Source organism: Phyllobates terribilis, unplaced genomic scaffold, assembly GCF_046119375.1.
Source record: "Phyllobates terribilis strain yellow unplaced genomic scaffold, ASM4611937v1 Scaffold_5__5_contigs__length_657084704, whole genome shotgun sequence".
In the NCBI taxonomy this organism is placed as follows: Eukaryota; Metazoa; Chordata; class Amphibia; order Anura; family Dendrobatidae; genus Phyllobates; species Phyllobates terribilis.
This window is the reverse complement of record NW_027362765.1, coordinates 540977923-541000422: the sequence shown is the minus strand read 5'-3', so window position 1 is coordinate 541000422 and position 22500 is coordinate 540977923. Positions and strand designations below refer to the sequence as shown.

Here is a 22500-nt window from a genome sequence, read left to right as displayed (position 1 = left end):
ATGTTACCTGTCAGTGGGATTGACCCTGGATCCAAAATGGCGGCCTAGGCAGCGGCGGTGACGTTGGCTTCACATTCGGCTACAGCGGCCACAATACATCAGTCATCACTATGTTCTTGGCAGTTCAGACAATGGCACCGAGCACTGGCTAGAAACACATACAAGACGGCGACCAGGGACACGTCCACAGCACAGGCCCGCGAGAAGCCGGCTACAGTCTTCCCTGTAAACTTCACTGACGTGGTAACAACGCAGCCTACCGCGACACCTGGAAACCACAGCTCTCCACCAATCACTGGAGACTAACACGTGACAAGCGGACGTGTTGTCCAATCAACTAACGGATGGGGCTATAGGGGCGGGACAAATGTGTGTACTGTGGGGACGCTAGCATCATCAGGTGGGCGGGTATATCAAGGGCGTGACTTTCATGCCGAACCACCAATCAGTCTTTGAGAGAATCATGATTGGCGTCTGCAGCGGGGTCAGAGGTCAGACGGTGACGTCTTCCGCACCCTGCAGTCAGGCCGGTTGATGCAGAGGGCTGGGAGGCTCGCAGTCATTCCCTGATTGTCAGTCGTGTATTGCAGTGCTGTGGAATACTGTGCACTTATAATCCGGGATACACTGGATGCTTTTAAGTTAACCCCTTCCTACTAAAGCCGGTTTTGGCTTGTATGACAAACCATTATTTTTTCCACTGTATTATTATCCTGATCCAGGAGCCATGGGGTTGGATTTAGCTGCATGGGCGTTTGATTTTTCTAGATGAGCGGGGTTCGTCCATTATGAGAGATCTACGACTTATTAACTAACTTCTAGTAACTAGTTATGGGGAGACCCAGAAACCAGAGATTCTGCTGATGGTTTATTTGCAGGTTAAACTCTGAGCTTCAGCTGCAGAAATAAAGGGCCACGTTATCATGTGGTCAGGACCATTACAGCCATGGTCGGACTGGGGGGCATAGGGCCCACACCAGTGGAACTGACTCTAGGGGCCCACACTACAGCCATGCTAAATGGATGAGGGCTTATCACTTCTGTACCATAAATCCACCAACTATAATCATTGCTTTGTGTCACTATCAGCGTCTCCCTCCGGCTAATTCTTTTTTTGAAAATTACTTTTTTATCAGAATTTTTAGGAGTTGGAATCAACAAAAAAAAAACAGCAATTCTGGATTTATTTATTTTTTTTAACACAATTTTACCATTTAGTCTAGTTATACACCCTTCAAATAATGTATCACACTACACTTGATATAAATACATTATTTATTGAAGATACCTGAGGCTATATTCACACGCTGCATTTTTTTCTGCAGGCAAAACCTGCTCTCTTGGCAGTAAAGAAGCTGCTTACATAAAGCAGGTTTTGCTGCGTTTTTTTACTGCTTTTTTGTCAGGTAAATTTGTCTCTTGTGCATGCTGATAAAGTTTAGTGCATAAAAAAATATTGAGGCCTATGGAGAGTGTATTATACAATACGGAGGACTGTGGGGAGTGTATTATACAATACGGAGGACTGTGGGGAGTGTATTATACAATACGGAGGACTGTGGGGACTATTATACAATACGGAGGACTGTGGGGAGTGTATTATACAATACGGAGGACTGTGGGGAGTGTATTATACAATACGGAGGACTGTGGGGACTATTATACAATACGGAGGACTGTGGGGAGTGTATTATACAATACGGAGGACTGTGGGGAGTGTATTATACAATACGGAGGACTGTGGGGAGTGTATTATACAATGCGGAGGACTGTGGGGAGTGTATTATACAATACGGAGGACTGTGGGGAGTGTATTATACAATACGGAGGACTGTGGGGAGTGTATTCTACAATACGGAGGTCTGTGGGGAGTGTATTATACAATACGGAGGACTGTGGGGAGTGTATTATACAATACGGAGGACTGTGGAGAGTGTATTATACAATACGGAGGACTGTGGGGAGTGTATTATACAATACGGAGGACTGTGGGGAGTGTGTTATACAATACGGAGGACTGTGGGGAGTGTGTTATACAATACGGAGGACTGTGGGGAGTGTATTATACTATACGGAGGACTGTGGGGAGTGTGTTATACAATACGGAGGACTGTGGGGAGTGTGTTATACAATACGGAGGACTGTGGGGAGTGTGTTATACAATACGGATGTAGCGCCGGCGTCCCTGCCCTCTGCTAGGCAGGGACGCTGTTCCCCTCACCCCTCTGCTCCGAGCCCGGCGTCCTCCTCCCGCTCTGCTGGCAGCGCGCGCTCCTTCCCGGCCACTGTGCTTAGGGCGCGCGCGCTCCCTCCCTCTTAAAGGGGCCGCGCGCGCCGTCCTAAGGAGTCCCCGGCCAATGGCCGGAGGACTTCACCATATATAAGGCACCTCCTCCAAAATGGAGGTGCCCGAGCAATGTTGTTGCACTGTTCACTACTCTGCTTCAGCCCTCAGGTCCCGTTGCCAGTTACCTGCCAGATTCCTGCCAGTTGCTGTCTGATTCCTGCCTGATATTCCGCTTACCTGCCTGCTAGCCTGAGGTCCGACGGTCTGCCTACCGACTCCTGTCAGTCTGTCTAAGGACCAGCTTGCCCGCTCACCTGGGAGCGCTCTTCTGCTACCTGCCTGCTAGCCTGAGGTCCGACGGTCTGCCTACCGATTCCTGTCAGTCTGTCTAAGGACCAGCTTGCCCGCTCACCTGGGAGCGCTCTTCTGCTACCTGCCTGCTAGCCTGAGGTCCGACGGTCTGCCCTCCAACTCCTGTCAGTCTGTCTATGGACCAGCTTGCCCGCTCACCTGGGAGCGCACACCTGCTACCTGCCTGTAGCCTACCTGGAGGCTCCGCCGTCACGTGCTGTGACCACCTGCCATTCCAGAGACTCCTGCCCGCTCACCTGGGAGCGCATACCTGTTACCTGCCTGCTAGCCTACCTGGAGGCTCCGCCGTCACGTGCTGTGACCACCTGCCATTCCAGAGACTCTCGCTTGCTCACCTGGGAGCACACATCTACCATCTGCCTGCTAGCCTACCTGGAGGCTCTGCCATCACAGGTCGTACCTACCCTTTACCCAGAGACTGCCCCGGTCACTTGCCGTGACCTCCTGCCCGTTCATCCAGAGACTGCCCCGGTCACTTGCCGTGACCTCCTGCCCGTTCATCCAGAGACTGCCCCGGTCACTTGCCGTGACCTCCTGCCCGTTCATCCAGAGACTGCCCCGGTCACTTGCCGTGACCTCCAGCCCGTTCACTCAGAGACTGTCCCGGTCACCTGCTGTGACTGCCTGCCCGTCTTCCCTGGTCGCCACCCGCTCCCTTACAAGGACCGCCCCCTTGTATAGTAGCTCAGAGGTTCCGCCTCCCAGACCCGTTACAACGGAGGACTGTGGGGAGTGTGTTATACAATACGGAGGACTGTGGGGAGTGTGTTATACAATACGGAGGACTGTGGGGAGTGTGTTATACAATACGGAGGACTGTGGGGAGTGTGTTATACAATACGGAGGACTGTGGGGAGTGTGTTATACAATACGGAGGACTGTGGGGAGTGTGTTATACAATACGGAGGACTGTGGGGAGTGTGTTATACAATACGGAGGACTGTGGGGAGTGTGTTATACAATACGGAGGACTGTGGGGAGTGTGTTATTGTTATGTTCTGCTACCAGAGCTAAGGAAAGAGAGGAGATCTGGCCCTACGATAGAACTAAGCTGAATCCCTACGATGTAACAGGGAACCTGATCCTGCGATCAGACCTGCTAAAGTCCTAATCTAGTCTGTACGAAGACCTATAGATGTGGGGAGGGAATCCCTACAAGTACTAAGGACTGGGAGGAATATGGGACACCTCCTAACAGAAATAGTAGCAGACAGAACAAACAAAATAAATAGAACATAGAGGTCCGTAGACCAAGCAAACTAACAGAGTTAGATACAGAGCACAGGCTAGCTAGAAAGTAGATATACAATGAAGTCCAGCAAAGCCAGAAGGGCGGAGCAGGATTAAATAGGCCAACAAGGTCATGTGACCAGCAAAGGAAAAAAAAACTAACAGCAAGGTTCTAACAGTACCCCCCCTTCTAAGAGGATCCTCCGGATCCCCTAGGACCAGGCTTATCAGGAAATCTCCTGTGAAACGCTCTGATAAGTCTGGACGCGGAAACATCATCTGACCTCACCCAAGAGTTATCCTCGGGTCCGAAACCTTTCCAGGCCACAAGATACTGCAAACTACCTCTATACCGTCTAGAGTCAAGGATGCGAGAAATTTCATATTCCCCGTCCTCCACCACCGGAGGAACAGAGGCAGAGGCGTCACCATCCGACACAACAGCTTTTTTTAACAGAGAGACATGAAAGACCGGATTAATTCTCCAGGAGGTAGGAACCTCCAACCTAACAGCAGATTGGTTGACAACCTGAAGCACCTTAAAGGGCCCTACAAACTTGGGACCCAATTTCTTAGAAGGAATCCTCAACCGCAGATTCCTAGAGGACAACCAAACCATGTCACCAACAGCGAACAAAACCTCCTGTCGTTTCCTATCAAAGTAGTCTTTAGATTTTCTGTTGGCCTCCTGAAGATTACCACGCACATCCGTCCAAACTCTTTCCAAATCACCGGAAAAATTCTCCTCCTCAGGCACGGCAGATCCCAACTTGGAGAACGACCCAAACGACGGATGTCTCCCAGAACAACAAAAAAAAGGCGAACAACCAGCAGAAGAAGATGTATGATTGTTCAGAGCAAATTCGGCAAGTGGCAGAAACTCAGACCACCCCTCTTGATTGTCTGCCACAAAACAACGCAAGAACTGCTCAACATCCTGGTTTTTCCTTTCTGTCTGGCCATTAGATTCAGGATGATATCCGGACGAAAACGACAAATGAATTCCCAACCTGTCACAAAAGGCACGCCAAAAACGAGCCACGAACTGAGGACCCCTATCAGAAACAATGTCAGTAGGAACGCCATGAAGTCTGACAATTTCCTTGACAAAGGCCTTAGCGAGAGTTTTAGCGCAGGGCAGTTTGACGAAGGGAACCAAGTGACACATCTTGCTAAAGCGGTCCACGACCACCCAGATGACAGTAAAACCCTCAGAGGGGGGAAGGTCAGTTATAAAGTCCATAGCCAAATGTGTCCAAGGAGCACTGGGGACCTCCAAAGGACAAAGCAACCCCGCAGCAGGAGTATGTGAGGACTTAGATCTAGCACATATAGTACATTGGCGCACCCACTTAATGACTTCCTTCTGCCATCCAGGCCACCAAAAACTGCGACCCACCAGTCTCTTGGTCTCAGAGATTCCGGGATGACCTGCCAACCGAGATTCGTGACACTCAACAAACAAATCTCTCCTAAAGGTCTCAGGCACAAACAACCTCCCATGAGGAGTGTTAGATGGGGCATTCTCCTGAGCTTTAAGAATCTCATCTTCCAAAACGGAGTCTAAAGCAGCTATCACAACACCTTCTTGTAAAATGTTTTCCTCTTTCTCAGCACCGACTATGGGAGAAAAACTGCGAGACAAGGCATCCGCCTTAACATTCTTAGTACCAGGGATGTAAGTAACGGAGAAATTAAACCGCGAGAAAAACAGTGCCCACCTAGCCTGACGGGCATTCAGGCGCTTGGCAGCATCAAGATATATCAGATTTTTATGATCCGTAAGAACCTGAACGGGAAATTCCGCACCTTCCAAGAAGTGGCGCCAGTGTTCAAATGCGAGTTTAATAGCCAATAATTCCCGATTACCAATATCGTAATTCAATTCAGTCTCCGAAAATTTTTTTGAAAAAAAGGCACAGGGATGTAATCCATCCCCGTTATCCTGAGACAATACTGCGCCAACCCCCACAGAGGAAGCATCAACCTCAACCAAAAACGGCTTAGTCACATCAGGCTGCATAAGGATGGGAGCAGAGGTGAACCTCTCCTTGAGATACACAAAAGCTTCAATGGCCTCAGAAGACCACTGAACCGCATCAGCACCTTTCCTGGTGAGATCAGTTAGAGGTTTGACAATACTAGAAAAATTTTTTATGAACTTTCTATAGTAATTGGCGAAACCCAAAAACCTCTGTATCGATTTCAAACCAATAGGCCTAGGCCATTCCTGCACAGCCTGAACCTTCACAGGGTCCATCTCAAAGCCCTCGCTGGAGATAATGTAGCCCAAAAAACTAATTCTCTGTACAGCGAACTCACATTTCTCCAGCTTAGCAAAAAGCGAATTGTCCATTAATAACTGTAATACCTCACGCACGCTCCGCCAATGAGACTCCAGATCTGGCGAATAAATCAAAATGTCATCCAAATACACAACCACATTTTTACCGATCAAAGGTCTAAGGATGTCATTAATCAGATTCTGAAAAAATGCAGGAGCATTAGTGAGACCAAAAGGCATAACCAGATTCTCAAAATGACCCACAGGAGTGTTAAAAGCAGTCTTCCATTCATCACCCTCCTTCATGCGCAACAGATTGTATGCCCCCTTAAGGTCAATTTTAGAGAACCACTTGGCCCCCAATAACTGGTTAAACAGATCAGGAATCAATGGCAGTGGGTAAGGATTGCGTACCGTAATTTTGTTAATCTCACGAAAATCCAGACAAGGACGTAAACCGCCGTCCTTTTTTTTTACAAAAAAAAATCCAACCGCCACAGGAGACTTAGAGGGCCTAATGTGACCGGCGGCCAAGCTTGTCTGTATGTAATCCTCCAAAGCCTTCCTCTCAGGAATAGTAAGGTTAAATAAACGACTCTTAGGAAGAGTCGCTCCAGGGACAAATTCAATAGAACAATCATAGTCTCTATGGGGAGGCAAAACCTGCGATTCCTTCTCAGAAAAAACTCTCCAAAAATCCTGAATAGGAACAGGCAATTCTCCCCTATCCAAAGCTGCAATACGCCCGTTACAACACTTGTCATAACATTTATGGCTCCAGGATTTAATTTCACTGGTAGACCAATCCAGTACAGGATTGTGAAATTTTAACCAGGGCAAACCCAATATTACTGGAGAAGGCAAGTTATTCAACACTACCAAATCCAATTTCTCATGGTGAACACCATTAATAGTGAGAGGAAATTCACTGACCTTGAGAGTAATATTCTTCAAAGGGGAGCCATCCACAGAAACCACAGCAATGGGGGATGACAAAGGTTCAGGTTTTAAATTGAGTTTTTCCACGAATCCCCCATCAATTACATTCAGTGTAGACCCGCAATCAACAAACACCCGAAATTCCATTAATTTTTCCTGAGCAATCGTGGAAGCAGCTAAAAATATACCCTTGGAATTTAAACAGGCAATACGGGCGTGACTGACCATTTTTTTTTCTTTCTTCATACGAAGCTCACAGCCTTTAATCAAATGACCAGATTTTCCGCAGTAGAAACACAAGCCTTGCGAAAAACGACGGTCTTTTTCTTGAGAGCGAGGTGCCACCGATCCAATCTCCATCGGTTCACCACTGTTAGTACACACATTATCATAACCAGAAACTGACATAGCAGAGGATTTGCTCTCATTAACCCTAGCACGCAGTCTTCTATCCACCCGTATAGCTAATTGCATAGCCTGTTGCAAATCTTCAGGTGTAGGATAAGCAATTAGCAGGTCTTTAACCCTTTCACTGAGCCCAGCAAGAAATAGACTTTTCAGAGCAGAATCGTTCCACCCTGTTTGAGTGGACCAACGACGAAAATGTGTACAATATTTTTCCACATTACCCGATCCTTGTTTTAGACGTCTCAACTCAGTCTCAGCTGATGCGACACGGTCAGGATCATCATATAATAGTCCCAAAGCAGAAAAAAAACTATCCACTGATCTGAAGCATGAATCACTAGGTTGCAAAGAAAAGGCCCACTCCTGAGGCTCTTTGCGCAAAAGTGACATTATGAACCCTACGCGCTGGGATTCATCCCCAGAGGACTTAGGTCTCAAACGAAAATACAATAAGCAAGCATTTTTAAATGAAAAAAATTCTCGATGTTCACCAAAAAACAAATCCGGCAAACATACCTTAGGCTCCAAGAAATGTGCTCCAGGACAGTTACTCACGTGCTGACGGAGCTCGGCCACTTCCAGAGAGAGTCCCTTCAGGTGTTTAGCCAAATCCTGAACCGACACCATGATGGAACAAAAAAAAAAAATCTTTCCTTAGAGAATTTGCTGGCTGGACTTACTGTTATGTTCTGCTACCAGAGCTAAGGAAAGAGAGGAGATCTGGCCCTACGATAGAACTAAGCTGAATCCCTACGATGTAACAGGGAACCTGATCCTGCGATCAGACCTGCTAAAGTCCTAATCTAGTCTGTACGAAGACCTATAGATGTGGGGAGGGAATCCCTACAAGTACTAAGGACTGGGAGGAATATGGGACACCTCCTAACAGAAATAGTAGCAGACAGAACAAACAAAATAAATAGAACATAGAGGTCCGTAGACCAAGCAAACTAACAGAGTTAGATACAGAGCACAGGCTAGCTAGAAAGTAGATATACAATGAAGTCCAGCAAAGCCAGAAGGGCGGAGCAGGATTAAATAGGCCAACAAGGTCATGTGACCAGCAAAGGAAAAAAAACCTAACAGCAAGGTTCTAACAGTTATACAATACGGAGGACTGTGGGGAGTGTGTTATACAATACGGAGGACTGTGGGGAGTGTGTTATACAATACGGAGGACTGTGGGGAGTGTATTATACTATACGGAGGACTGTGGGGAGTGTATTATACTATACGGAGGACTGTGGGGAGTGTATTATACAATACGGAGGACTGTGGGGAGTGTATTATACAATACGGAGGACTGTGGGGAGTGTATTATACAATACGGAGGACTGTGGGGAGTGTATTATACAATACGGAGGACTGTGGGGAGTGTATTATACAATACGGAGGACTGTGGGGAGTGTATTATACAATACGGAGGACTGTGGGGAGTGTATTATACTATACGGAGGACTGTGGGGAGTGTATTACACAATACGGAGGACTGTGGGGAGTGTATTACACAATACAGAGGCCTATGGGGAGTGTATTATACAATACGGAGGACTGTGGGGAGTGTATTATACAATACAGAGGACTGTGGGGAGTGTATTATACAATACGGAGGACTGTGGGGAGTGTATTATACAATACAGAGGACTGTGGGGAGTGTATTATACAATACAGAGGACTGGGGAGTGTATTATACAATATGGAGTCATATTGGGAGTGTATTATACAATACGGAGGACTGTGGGGAGTGTATTATACAATACGGAGGACTGTGGGGAGTGTATTATACAATACGGAGGACTGTGGTGAGTGTATTATACAATACGGAGGACTGTGGGGAGTGTATTATACAATATGGAGGACTGTGGGGAGTGTATTATACAATATGGAGTCATATGGGGAGTGTATTATACTATATGGAGGACTATGGGGAGTGCAGTATACTGTATGGAGGACTATATGATGTGCATTATACTATATGGAAAACTATGGGGAGTGTATTATACAATATGGAGGCCTATGGGGAGTGCAGTATACTATATGGAGGACTATGGGGAGTGCATTATATTGTATGGAGGACTATGAGGAGTGCATTATACTGTATGGAGGACTATGGGGAATGTTTTATACAATATGGAGGCCTATCAGGAGTGCATTACACTACATGGAGGCCTATGGGGAGTGTATGATACTATATAGGGGCCTATGGGGAGTGCATTATAGTATATTGAGGCCTATGGGGAGTGCATTACACTGTATGGAGCCCTTTGGGGAGTGGATTATACTTAATGGAGTCCTATTGGGAGTGCAGTATACTCTATGGAGGACTATGGGGAGTGCATTGTACTATATTGAGGCCTATGGGGAGTGCATTACACTACATGGAAGCCTATGGGGAGTGCATTATACTCTATAGGGGCCTATGGGGAGTGCATTATAGTATATTGAGGCCTATGGGGAGTGCATTACACTGTATGGAGCCCTTTGGGGAGTGGATTATACTTAATCGAGGCCTATTGGGAGTGCAGTATACTGTATGGAGGACTATGGGGAGTGCATTGTACTATATTGAGGCCTATGGGGAGTGCATTATACTGTATGGAGGCCTATGTGGAGTGCATTATACTGTATGGCGGCCTATGGGAAGTGGATTATACAATGTTGAGGCCTAGGGGGAATGGCGATGACCTGGTGGAAAGGTACCAGGTGGTCGAGGGTTCCTTGGGAAAACATGGGGTCTTAACATTCCATACTGGGATTCCCAAAGGGGGGGCTGATACCCAAAAGAATTGGACTCAGGGAGTTTGATAACCCTGGTAAGGGCCACACTTCCTCACCAGCTGGTTCCTAGGAAGGTAGTGGAAGTCCGGTGTATCCATGGGAACACTAAAAATTACCCTGTGGCCTGTGTGGTCATAAATTTCTGGCCAAGTGACAGGGCCCCTATTAAGTGCTCAAAAGGTTGTACTTAGATCATAGAGCATGAGGTTCCCCAAAGCCCAACGAGAGGTGACCTAGTAAGAGGTGAAGCAAATGCTGAGCCTGGGAGTCATTCAAGAATCTAAGAGTGTCTTAGTGTCATAGTTTTAGTGCAGAAACTAGATGGAGAATGGTGGTTTTGCAATGACTATAGGAAGTTGAATGAGGTCTCTAAGTTCGATACGTATCCAATGCCCCATGTCGATGAACTGATTGAAAGGCTAGGGCCAGCCCGGTGCATTACCACCCTTGACCTCATGAAAGGGTATTGGCAAATCCCCATGTCCAAAGACGCCAAGGAGAAGACAGCCTTCTCAATGCCAGATGGATTTCTCCAGTATACAGTGATGCCGTTTGGGTTGCAAGAAGCTTCGGGCACCTTCCAGAGAGCCATGGACCGGATCCCCACATGAAATATGAAGCTGCCTGCCTGGACGACGTGTTCTTCAGCTAGGATTGGGGAAGCCATCTGAGCAAAGTCCAGGCGATTCTTGATGCTATAAGGAAGGCGGAGTTTACCGTAAACCCAAAGAAATGTGTTATGGGGATGGAGGAAGCCAAATGCTTGAGCTATGTCGTAGGCAGGGGCGAAATAAAGCCCCAAATAAATAAGGTTGACACGATCCAGAGTTGGACACAACCTCTCTCAAAGAAGTAGGGCAGAGCATTCTGATTGCGATGATAGCCACCCCTCTGATGGACCTCCTTAAAAGAACGAAGTCGGCTTTGGCTAAGTGGTCTCCAGAAACTGAGACGGCCTTCCAGGAACTGAAGCTAGCCCTGTATAAACAGCCAGTGTTGGTGGCACCAGACTTCTCCAAGGATTTTGTGGTCCAGACAGACACGTCAGATGTCGGCCTGGGTTCTGTCTTGTCACAGGAGGTGAACGGGGAAGAGCACCCCATGATGTATCTAAGTCAGAAGCTATCTTCCTGTGAGGTGTTGTGCTGTGAAGTTTGCTGTGCACTCACTTGTAGGCCAGAAGCCTCCGCTGCATCCACGTCCATGGTTCCAGAATCAGCCGCACACGCATCAGGAGACACCCGGTTCCTTATAACAAGTTCTACTTTTGTGGTCAGTTCACATACCACATTCTTTAACATGCAGTTTCGGGCACAGCACCCTCCAGTTCCAGTTTCATCAACACAGTACATTTCAAGCCTCTGTGTATGTTAAGCTCAGATTATCCCTACGCTTGATCCTTCTGGCAGCCCCAGGGATTTCCTATCCGGCCATACAGCACTCCCAAGATCCGCTACTTTTAATTCACATGGTTCCCCATCCGACTTCCTCTGTAGGTAAGGGATTAAGGAACACCCTCAGTGCCTTGCTTGGGCCGTAGGCCCTGGACGTTACTGGAATGTCCACAGAAAATTTGGTATGACCTCATGCTGACAGAAAGATATGTACTCCATGTGTCTCCAGCCCACTGCAGCTTGAACCTGAACTTTAGACGAATCTCGCACTAATTCTGTCTGTCCCCTTTTTGCTTGACCCTCCCATACTGGGCTAATCCCAAACATTTATCTATCTGTTCCTGCAAGCTGTGGCTGGGACAATCTAATTTTTTACCTACATTACAGCACACAGCTTGCATTAGTTTCCTACATTAACCCTATACTAACAATACTTACTATACCTATCACTTATACACTAATGGGCCCACTACTGCCTGTCTGCCCTAATGTTCCTATCTATCACTACATAAGTACTAAACTATACCCTACCCCTGAGCTGAGCGTACCAGATTACATTAGGTATTAACAATAGAGTACCCACACAGCAGCATCAGTACCTATAACACTCTATGCATTTTACATTTTTACATCATATGATAAAACACAATAAAACCGCATGACACAGTATACACTTTACAATTGTTGTCTTCAGGGGCAGGTAGATGACAGTCCCTTTCACACCCTTACATATGTTGTAACTAGCTTGTAATATGGTATAGAATAAGTACTGTTAACATAGTTATGTGACGTGGCAGTGGTATAGGACATGTGGCTAGTGTAAAGTATAAGGATAGGACATAAGATAAGGACAATAGGCTTAGCATATATTTTTAAAGAACAAGATACAGTTAATTTTTGGGGTAGCCCAAATTGGGAGGGTAGGTGCTAGTGAAAAGCAGGCAATTCCTGGTAGTGACTCAGGGAAGTACAGTCACAATGTCAAGTTCAAGTTCAGTGGGCTCTTAGGGCCAGCATGTACCTATCGTTCAAGGCAGTGGCAGGCTCCGCCAGAATCCATCCGGTGTGGACATTCCGGCAACATCTGAAGCTCCAAGACTGGCATGGGGGCTAAAGGGTGCATCATGTCCTTTGCCGCACAGGGGAAGATGGACGCGGAACTGTGTGAAGGGAAAGTAGTGGATCCCTGGTGCACTGGGGAATGGGACAGGAAATCCCTGGGGCTGACAGAGACAGTGGGCATGGAAATAGTCCAGGAGGAACAAATGGTAGGGCTGAAGATTTGTTGTGCTAAGGAAGTCTTGTGCCCTATCTTTACATGTTACAATATGATGAACTTGAATTGTCCAGTAAATTTCTGTTGGTTGAAACGAACTTGGTGTCCCTTGAGTTGTGTGCGGTGGCTCCTAAAAACAGAGGTCTGGAGACAGTGGAGGCCTGCGGCCTACAAGTGAGTGTAATGAACCCCACACTTGACAGCACACTGGGACACGGTTTTCCTGTAAAGTGCCAAAGCATAACGGCACAGCAGCTCAGTCAAAACTACCGCTGTCTGGCACTTTACAGACCCACTGCAGCACAGGCCTGGCTTACAATGGAGGGGCGGAATTAAGCGCCTACCTGGTTTTCACTGGAGCCTCTGATGGTGAGGTCAGGCTTGAGCTACTGGTGGCCACCAGGTACCACTCCAGGGCAGTGTCTGGAGTATTAGCAGCTGATCCCAATGGTCAGTGACGTTATTTCAGGTTTGGAGTCCCAGGCAGGACCGGATACTAGTGCTGGTGCAGACAGTGTGGCGTCTGGATACAAGACAGGATGGCCACTGGTACACATTTAGAGTGTGCGGCTTCTGGATACAAGACAGGATGGCCACTGATACGAGTTCTGACTGTGGCTTCTGGATACAAGACATGATGGCCACTGGATCGGGTTCAGACTGTGCAATTTCTGGATAGAAGACAGGACTGGATAAGGCGGTTTCAGGTTCGGGACTAGGTACTGACAAGTCAGATACAGGAACAGATTCAGACAGGACGGTACAAGATAAGGTTCAGGCAGGGCTGACTCAGGGACCTAACAACAAGAAGCAAGTACAAACTTACAATGTACTAAAGTTGCTCAGGCACTTCCAACAGGTGAATAAGCCTTAAGTACTAAGTGCCTCCCAGCTAAAGGCTGGTAACACATCAGGTGCACGCGTGCTGTCCCAGTGCAGCGTTCAGTTGTTCCTACCCCATTCCTTGGAATGCCAGCGCTAATATGCAGCCACCCACCCACCCACAGGCTGCAATACTATACTGCCAAATTTTTGACAGCAGCTTTCACTTGAAATGTGGCCTTTTAGGCTGCGTGCCCACTATGCATTTTTCAAGCGTTTTTGCCGCGGAATTTCCGCAGCGAAAAAAGCTTAAAAAAACGCTTGGTAATATGTGCCCCATGGTCCCCAATGATAATCTGCATGTGCTGTGCACATGCTGTGGAGATTTCCGCTGTGGATTATCATTGCGGAACAATACGCAGCATGTCCATTAATTCTGCGGACACGCAGCGTAATTGCCGCCATTGACTTGCATTGGACCGCGTGATATCCGCATCACTGCATCTGTATATGCGGCTATCACACGGTTCAATGTGCGGATGGTACCCAGGTCTGGAGGAGAGGAGACTCTCATCCAGACCTGGGTACCATAGAACATGTTAAAAAAAGAATTTAAAATAAAAAAAAAAGATTATACTTACCTTACAGCCTCCGCCATCAGGTTGTGGAATGTTTCCGTCTCCACGAGCCTAAAAGGCAACACTTCTAGCGCAAGCGGTCGCGAAATGTGGGAATTTAGTAGTGTGGCCTGTGGTGCATTGGCTGCGTATTTGCGCTTGCGTTCCAGGGACTGGGGTATGGACAACTGAACGCTGCGCTGGGACAAGGACGTGGACATGCTTCCTAATGCTGCTACTTGAGAGTGTGCAACGACAGGTGCAGGGCAGGAGGCATCTTCGCATGCACCATGGACAGGGGATTGGCTTGCTTGCACAACAGCGGAAGAAGCAGTGGTGCCACCCGCAGACACTGTTCCTGGACCCTGGGGTTCGGTCCACAAAGTCGGGTGCTTTGCTGCGATGTGCCTGATCATGCTGGTCGTGATCAGGCTGGTCGTTTTGCCACCCCTGTTGATGCTGGCCTGGCAGGAGGTGCTAATGGCCTTTTTAGGGTTATCGGAAGAGTCTTTAAAAACAACCAGATTCGGGAAGACCTAACAGTTGCACTGGCAACTTCCTTCGTGTTGATGTTACAGGGGAACGGTTACCAGCCTTCTTTCTGCGGCCACCACACTGCTTCTTCCTGCCTGTTGGAGTGCTCCGCCTCCCTCCCCTTGTGTGCTGCTCTCCTCGCTCTGCATGTCCTCCTCCCAGGTTGGGTCAGTTACTGTATCATCCACCACCTCGTCTTCCACTTCCGCACTCTGGTCCTCCTCCTGACTTTCTGGCAATTATGTCTCATCATCCTCCACCTCTTGTGACACTTTCCCAACGTCACCTTCATGTGACCGTGGCTGCTCAAATATTTGGGCATCGCTACATGCGATCTCCTCTTGCCCCGCTTTAAGTGGACCAGGTGAAAGGCCCGAATCTATAAATGGAAAAGTGAACAGCTCTTCGGACAGCTCTGTGTTCAATAGTTGTGTTCTGCGGTCCCCTATTAATTGGGACAGGAAGGTCGAGCGAGAATATGTTGGTGTTTGTGGCACAATTTCATCTTGCCCACGGCCTCGGCCTCTGCATGCACTATCACCATCACGTCCAGTTCCCCGTTCCTTGCCACGTGCCTTGCCCATTTTAAATGGAGGACAATATCTTCCACGCTCACTACAAATGACTGAATTTGGAGCGAACGTATATGTGATCCGTGTGAGGGACAAACCACAGTTTTAAACACCTGGCCTGTATGTAACTATTTTTAACAGCAAACTGGTGTCAATTGCTTCACTGACACACTGAAAAAATTTTAATGGAGGCCAGAAATGGCAGTATTTTCTGAAAACATATATGTGATCCGTGTGACGGAGAAAATACAGTGTGAAATAGCTGGCCTGTAGGTAACTATTTTGAACAGCAAACTGGTGTCAATTGCTTCACTGACACATTGAAACAATTTTTAATGGAGGCCAGAAATGGCAGTATTTTGTGCGCAATTATATGTGATCCGTGTGACAGACAAACCACAGTTTTAAATAGCTGGATATTTAGCGCTGTAATATGGAAAGGACCTGGCTGTATTCTGCAGTGCCAACAACCAAATGGCGCAGAACAATGGTGTTCTTTGGATTGCTTTTTAAGCAAATAATGAGGATAAAGATCCCAACAAATTTATTCCTGGCCCCTGATACCTGGGCCTATTTCTAGAAATATCTAACAGCAGCAGCAGACAAAACTAGAATGGAGCCTCTTGTTCAATGTGCACTGCAGTCTGCTATATACCCTGCCTGATATCTCTGCAGATGGATTAGTCCTCAGAAGGACTGTTTGTTGAGATAGATATGTGTCTCTAATATAGTTTAGTACACCTACACTAACTAGAAACAAGCAAATCTCTCCCTAGCTCAGCAGCACTTCTCCCTACACTGTCTGATTCCGGAGTGACTGACGAGCATGGCGTCGCCAGGTCTGATATAGACCTGATGACGCTGTGCGGCTAGCCAATCACTGTAATGCCACAACCAACATGGTTACAGTGAGTGGCAGGCAATCTCTGCATGTTCATTGGCTCTGTAAAGAGCGCCAAACATGCAGGGAGGAGACCCGAGCTACCGCCGAGCAACCCCGGAAATAGTCGGCGAGCGCCGAGCATCTCAAGCAGTGAGATGTTCGGGCGAGCACCGAGCAGCAGCAAGCATGCTCACTCATCACAACTAAGGCCCTGAGGAAGTTCAAGACGAAATGCTGCTGGGTTAATGACGGCAGTTATTTTTTAGGGACCAATAAACCTAGGTCCCAGCTTCCAAGAAGGAACTTTCCATTTTATATTCCTGGTAGACAACCACACAAAGTCATTCACGTTCAGGTCCGGACCTGGCAAACTTTTTCTGTCAGCCATACGTTTATACCTGTCTCTCATGATTTTAAATTGTTCAGATCACCCTGCCATACCGAGGACAGCGATGAAGCAAACCGTTCCTCCTCAGGAACTTCTGAAGCTCCTCTCCACTAAAGGTACCAAACTGTGGGTGATAACTGTATTCACCGAAGAATGAAGACCTGCCAGTGGATTTTTGACGATGGCAAATTCTACCAGCGGTAGGTAGGATGCCCAATCCTCCTGATTTTCGGAGACGAAAGACCTGAGGTAGGTCTCCAAATTCTGATTGACACGCTCGGTCTGTCCATTCGACTGAGGGTAGAAGGTAGAAGAAAAGGACAGCTGCACGCCCAGTCGAGAACAGAATGCCTTCCAGAACTTGGAAACAAGCTGGGTCCCCCGATCTAACACCACCTCAGAGGGAACCCCGTAAACCTTCACGATCTCATTTACAAACACCTTAGCAAGTTTCTTGGCATTTGGAAGTGCAGGCAATGCGTGAAAGTGAACAATTTTACTGAACCTAGCTACTACCACCAAAACCACTGTTTTGCCTGCAGTAACCAGTAGGTCAGTAATAACATCCATGGACAAGTGTGTTCATGGTATACTAGGGATAGGTAGCGGAAGAAGAGTACCAGACGGACGGGTATGCAAAACCTTAGAACGCGCGCAAATACTACAAGCAGCTACATGTTCAATCACATCCCAATGCAACCCTGTCCACCAAAAACGACGAGCGAGGAGGTCCGCGGTTGCCTTACCACCTGGATGCCCAGCAAGCACAGAGTTATGATGTTACCTAATTACTTTGTGTCGCAGATCAGATGGTACAGATAACCTTCCTGAAGGGTAGAAGGCAGGGGCATCCCCCTGAGCCTTCAACACCTCACCCTCCAGTTCAGTAAACCGTGCCGAAATGACTACCCCTTTCTGTAATATCGTGGCAGGGTTCTCATGGTCGCCACCACCAGGGAAGCTCTGGGACAAAGCATCAGCCTTGACATTTTTGATCCCTGGACGAAAAGTGACAACAAAATTTAACCTAGTAAAAAACAGGGACCATCTGGCTTGCCTAGGGTTGAGACGTTTAGCTGACTGGAGGTATAACAGGTTCTTATGGTCAGTAATAACAGTAATAGGATGGACAGCCCCCTCCAACCAATGTCGCCATTCTCCAAACACCAATTTGTTCCCTATTACCCACGTCATAATTTCTCTCAGCCGAAAACTATTTTTTTTAGAAAAGAAGGCGCACGGTCACCATTTACCAGGGGACAGACCCTGAGACAACACAGCCCCAACCCCGACATCCGACGCATCAATCTCCACAATACAGGGTTGGGAAACATCGGGTTGACTGAGTATAGGTGCAGTGGCAAAATGATTCTTTAAGAAAGAAAAAGCCTGGAGGGAAGCATGTGACCATTTGGAAAAATCAGACCCCTTCTTAGTCATGTCAGTAAGGGGTTTCACAATAACAGAGTAATTTTGGATGAATTTCTGGTAAAAATTAGTAATGCCCAGAAAACGTTGTAGCGTTGTAGAGCCTTCAGGTTCTCGGGACGTTCCCAATCAAGGACTGCACGGATCTTCTCCGGATCCAACTGAAAACCTAAAGATGACTACAAGTACCCCAAAAACTGCACCTCCTGAACAGCGAAAACACATTTTTCCAGTTTGGCATAAAGTTTGTTATCCCTTAATATCTGGAGCACCTGCTTAACATTGCTTAACATGCCCCAATGTGTCTTAAAATCAGGTGAGTAAACGTTTGGCTCAGGCTAGGGAAGGGAGGAGATGAGCACTAGTCGATATCCACTAAACACTATAGGCAACAAGGAAGGACAAACAGGGGGAAATAGCTAAGCTCTAGACCACTCCAGGCAAATGCGCACACGTCCTCAAGCTCCAGAGAGGACAAAGTACTGCTCTTGCTAAAGCCTTCACAGGAAGTAATGAATATCGCCGGCACCTCCCTCTAGAACACACCAGGTATTTATACACCCAGGCCAGGGAGTTAATTAGGCAGAGGGAGGTAGCCGCTGGGTCCTAGAGATAGCTTCTAAGAAGATGTCTGTAATGCCAAACGTAGAGATCTCCTGCAACCAACTGCAGGGGGACTGTCTGTCACTTCTGACACACCCGTGACAGTACCCACTCCTCTACGAGAGGTCTCCGGACACTCAGGACCGGGTTTCTCAGGATAAGAGATGTGAAATGAGCGAACCAATATGGGAGCTTCTGACACACCCGTGACACTCTGATCAAGGAGTTGATGTGGCTCTGAAACACAATGTGTGAATACACGTGCAATAAAGATCGATCTTGACTTAGACTCCCATCCATAAGTCATCCTTCAAGCCAGGCAGCAGCGCCATAAAAGTAGGTCTTATATATATATTTTTTTGACTGAACCGACTACAGGAAGCAGCATATTCAATCTACAATATGCTACAGCAGCATATTCAATCCAAGCACTTATAATTGTTGTTCACTTAGTTCAACCTATCAGGTTAGTAGACTGAAAATAACGTACTTATTTGCTCCTCTCCTTGGTTGATGCCCTATATGTGCAGGCGTTTTTGTATATTTTTTAGAGAAGACTGGATGAACAGAATGCTTCATCCATCCGTCCTCAATTTACATCCCTATCACCCTCTAAATTGATCTCTCCATGGTATGGCTGCCGTACGTGGCTGACTGCCTTGCCCAACTGGGGTCATGAACGAGCGCATTCGTTTCAAGTAACACCTTAAAATTTTTGCACTTATTCATCCCTACCGGTGGTGGGCATGGCTGAGCGAGTAATACAGAATGTGTACGCAGTCCTAACGTATCTATCATTTTTAATGTTTTTTTTAATACCTAACATGTACCTAACATGTATAGCAGATTATAAACCACCCCTGATCACTCACAAAACAGCACATTGTTCATGCAGAAGCACTAAGCTCAGAGTGATGTACTGGCTCAATAAAAAGTTTATGAGCCCATACTTCACTATATGTATAGGCTCATAGGGGCTGATTCATTATTGCATTTGTGACTTTTTTTAAAATTTTTATTGGTTGGTATTTTTGCCTATTTTTCATTTGCACCTTACTCTTATTTTAATTTATGCCCTTTTTACAGTCTATTTTACAAGATAACAGAGCCACAGAGGGAAAAGTGGTTCAGAAGTTCAGGGTCACAAGCTATGGTCCTACCCAAGTGGGCTGCGGAAGTGTCCTTCATGAAGGTGGCCCAGGCAGTGGGGGAGGGTGGTCTCCAGTGGCGTCCCGCCAATGGCGGCAGGCCACGCGACTGCTATGGGGCCCGTGAGCTGGGGGGGCCCCATAGCAGTCGCCTGCACTGTGTACCCCCGCATCGGGTCCCCCTCCTGCACCCAGGCAAGTGGCGGGGCCCTGAGCAGGCGGGGGGGGGCTTACTCCCCCGCCTGCACAGGGCCCCGGCCGGCACAATACTTACCTCTTCCCGTGCCCTAGACGCTAGAATGTATGGGCTCCTTCCAGGTATGATGTCATTTCCGGGGGCGTGTGTAACGGGTCTGGGAGGCGGAACCTCTGAGCTACTATACAAGGGGGCAGTCCTTGTAAGGGAGCGGGTGGCGACCAGGGAAGACGGGCAGGAGGTCACAGCAGGTGACCGGGACAGTCTCTGAGTGAACGGGCTGGAGGTCACGGCAAGTGACCGGGGCAGTCTCTGGATGAACGGGCTGATGGTCTCGGCAAGTGACCGGGGCAGTCTCTGAATGAACGGGCAGATGGTCACGGCAAGTGACCGGGGCAGTCTCTGAATGAACGGGCAGATGGTCACGGCAAGTGACCGGGGCAGTCTCTGGATGAACGGGCAGATGGTCACGGCAAGTGACCGGGGCAGTCTCTGGATGAACGGGCAGATGGTCACGGCAAGTGACCGGGGCAGTCTCTAGGTAAAGGGTTGGTACGACCTGTGGCGGCTGATGATAGACGTGAGCTCCCAGGTGAGCAGGCGAGAGTCTCTGGAAGAACGGGTGGTCACAGCATGTGACGGCGGAGCCTCCAGGAAGACCAACAGACAGGCGGCAGATGAGCGCTCCCAGGTGAGCGGGCAGAAGACTCTGGACAGGCGGGTGGTCACAGCACGTGACGGCAGAGCCTCCAGGTAGGCTAGCAGACAGGCAGCAGATGAGCGCTCCCAGGTGAGCGAGCAGGAGTCACTGGACAGGCAGGTGGTCACAGCACGTGACGGCGGAGCCTCCAGGTAGACTAGCAGGCAGGTAGCAGGTGTGTGCTCCCAGGTGAGCGGGCAAGCTGGTCCATAGACAGACTGACAGGAGTTGGAAGGCAGACCGTCGGACCTCGGGCAAGCAGGCAGGTGGCTGATGTGCGCTCCCAGGTGAGCGGGCAGACTGGTCCTTAGACAGACTGACAGGAGTAGTAAGGCAGACCGTCGGACCTCAGACTAGCAGGCAGGTAGCAGATAATCAAGCAGGAATCTGGCAGGTAACTGGCAGGTAACTGGCAACGGGACCTGAGGGCTGAAGCAGAGTAGTAAACAGTGCAACAACATTGCTCGGGCACCTCCATTTTGGAGGAGGTGCCTTATATATGGTGAAGTCCTCCGGCCATTGGCCGGGGACTCCTTAGGACGGCGCGCGCGGCCCCTTTAAGAGGGAGGGAGAGCGCGCGCGCCCTAAGCACAGTGGACGGGAAGGAGCGCGCGCTGCCAGCAGAGCGGGAGGAGGACGCCGGGCACGGAGCAGGGAGGTGAGGGGAACAGCGTCCCTGCCTAGCAGAGGGCAGGGACGCCGGCGCTACAGTACCCCCCCCTTTAGGCCCCCCCTTTTTTAGGCCAGACAGAAATTTAGCTAGGATAAGAGGGGCATGGATGTTCTCCCGGGGCTCCCACGTTCTCTCCTCAGGACCAAACCCCCTCCAATCTACTAGAAAAAAGGTCTTTCCTCTTACCCTTTTGGTGGCAAGAATGTTCTCTACCTCAAACTCGTCCTCAGCAGAAACCGGAGCAGGAGGCGTACCTGTAGACTTGGAAAAAGAGTTAAGTACCACAGGTTTGAGGAGAGATACATGGAAGGAGTTAGGGATCCGTAAGTTGGCCGGGAGTTTTAATTTATAGGCCACCGGGTTGATCTGACTGATGACCTCCAGAGGACCGATGAACCGAGGCCCTAACTTGTAAGAAGGTATCTTGAGTCGGACATATTTAGACGAGAGCCAGACTTTATCTCCAGGACGAAATTGTGGAGGATCCAGGCGTTTTTTGTCAGCGTGTCTTTTCATCCGTTCGGACGACTGGAGGAGTGCGGATCGGGTACTCTCCCAAATGGAGGGAAATTTGCTAACGAGAGATTCCGCAGCCGGGTTGTCCACAGAGGTGGAGACAGGAAAAGGAATCCGAGGATGCTGACCGAAGACTACAAAAAACGGGGATTTGGAAGAGGATTCGCTCTCGTGATTGTTATAGGAGAACTCGGCCCATGGTAGGAGATCCACCCAGTCAGAATGATGGGCATTAACGAAGTGCCGGAGGTAACTGGTCAGGTTCTGATTGATCCGCTCCACTTGACCATTAGACTGTGGGTGGTAAGCGGAAGAGAAGTCCAGGGTGACGTCTAGCAGTTTACAAGTGGCTCTCCAGAAACGTGAGGTGAACTGTAACCCACGATCAGACACGATGTGGAGGGGCAGGCCATGAAGACGGAAGATGTGGCGGATAAAGTCTTTAGCCAGCT

The 22500-nt window shown here is 48.3% G+C and overlaps 1 protein-coding gene across 11 annotated transcripts in view; it reads right to left on the bottom strand.

The window, feature by feature from the left end:
• The window catches only part of GBF1 (golgi brefeldin A resistant guanine nucleotide exchange factor 1), a 230673-nt gene extending 230386 nt beyond the window's left edge, over window positions 1–287 (bottom strand). For 7 of the 11 annotated variants that reach the window (XM_073685834.1, XM_073685836.1, XM_073685840.1 and 4 more), the window contains exon 1: window positions 8–286. The gene's annotated coding sequence lies outside the window, so the exon portion shown is untranslated. Of the gene's footprint in view, window positions 1–7 lie in introns of all 11 variants that reach the window. The other 4 variants (XM_073685833.1, XM_073685835.1, XM_073685837.1 and 1 more) reach the window with 1 other exon arrangement.
• Window positions 288–22500: the final 22213 nt, after the last annotated feature.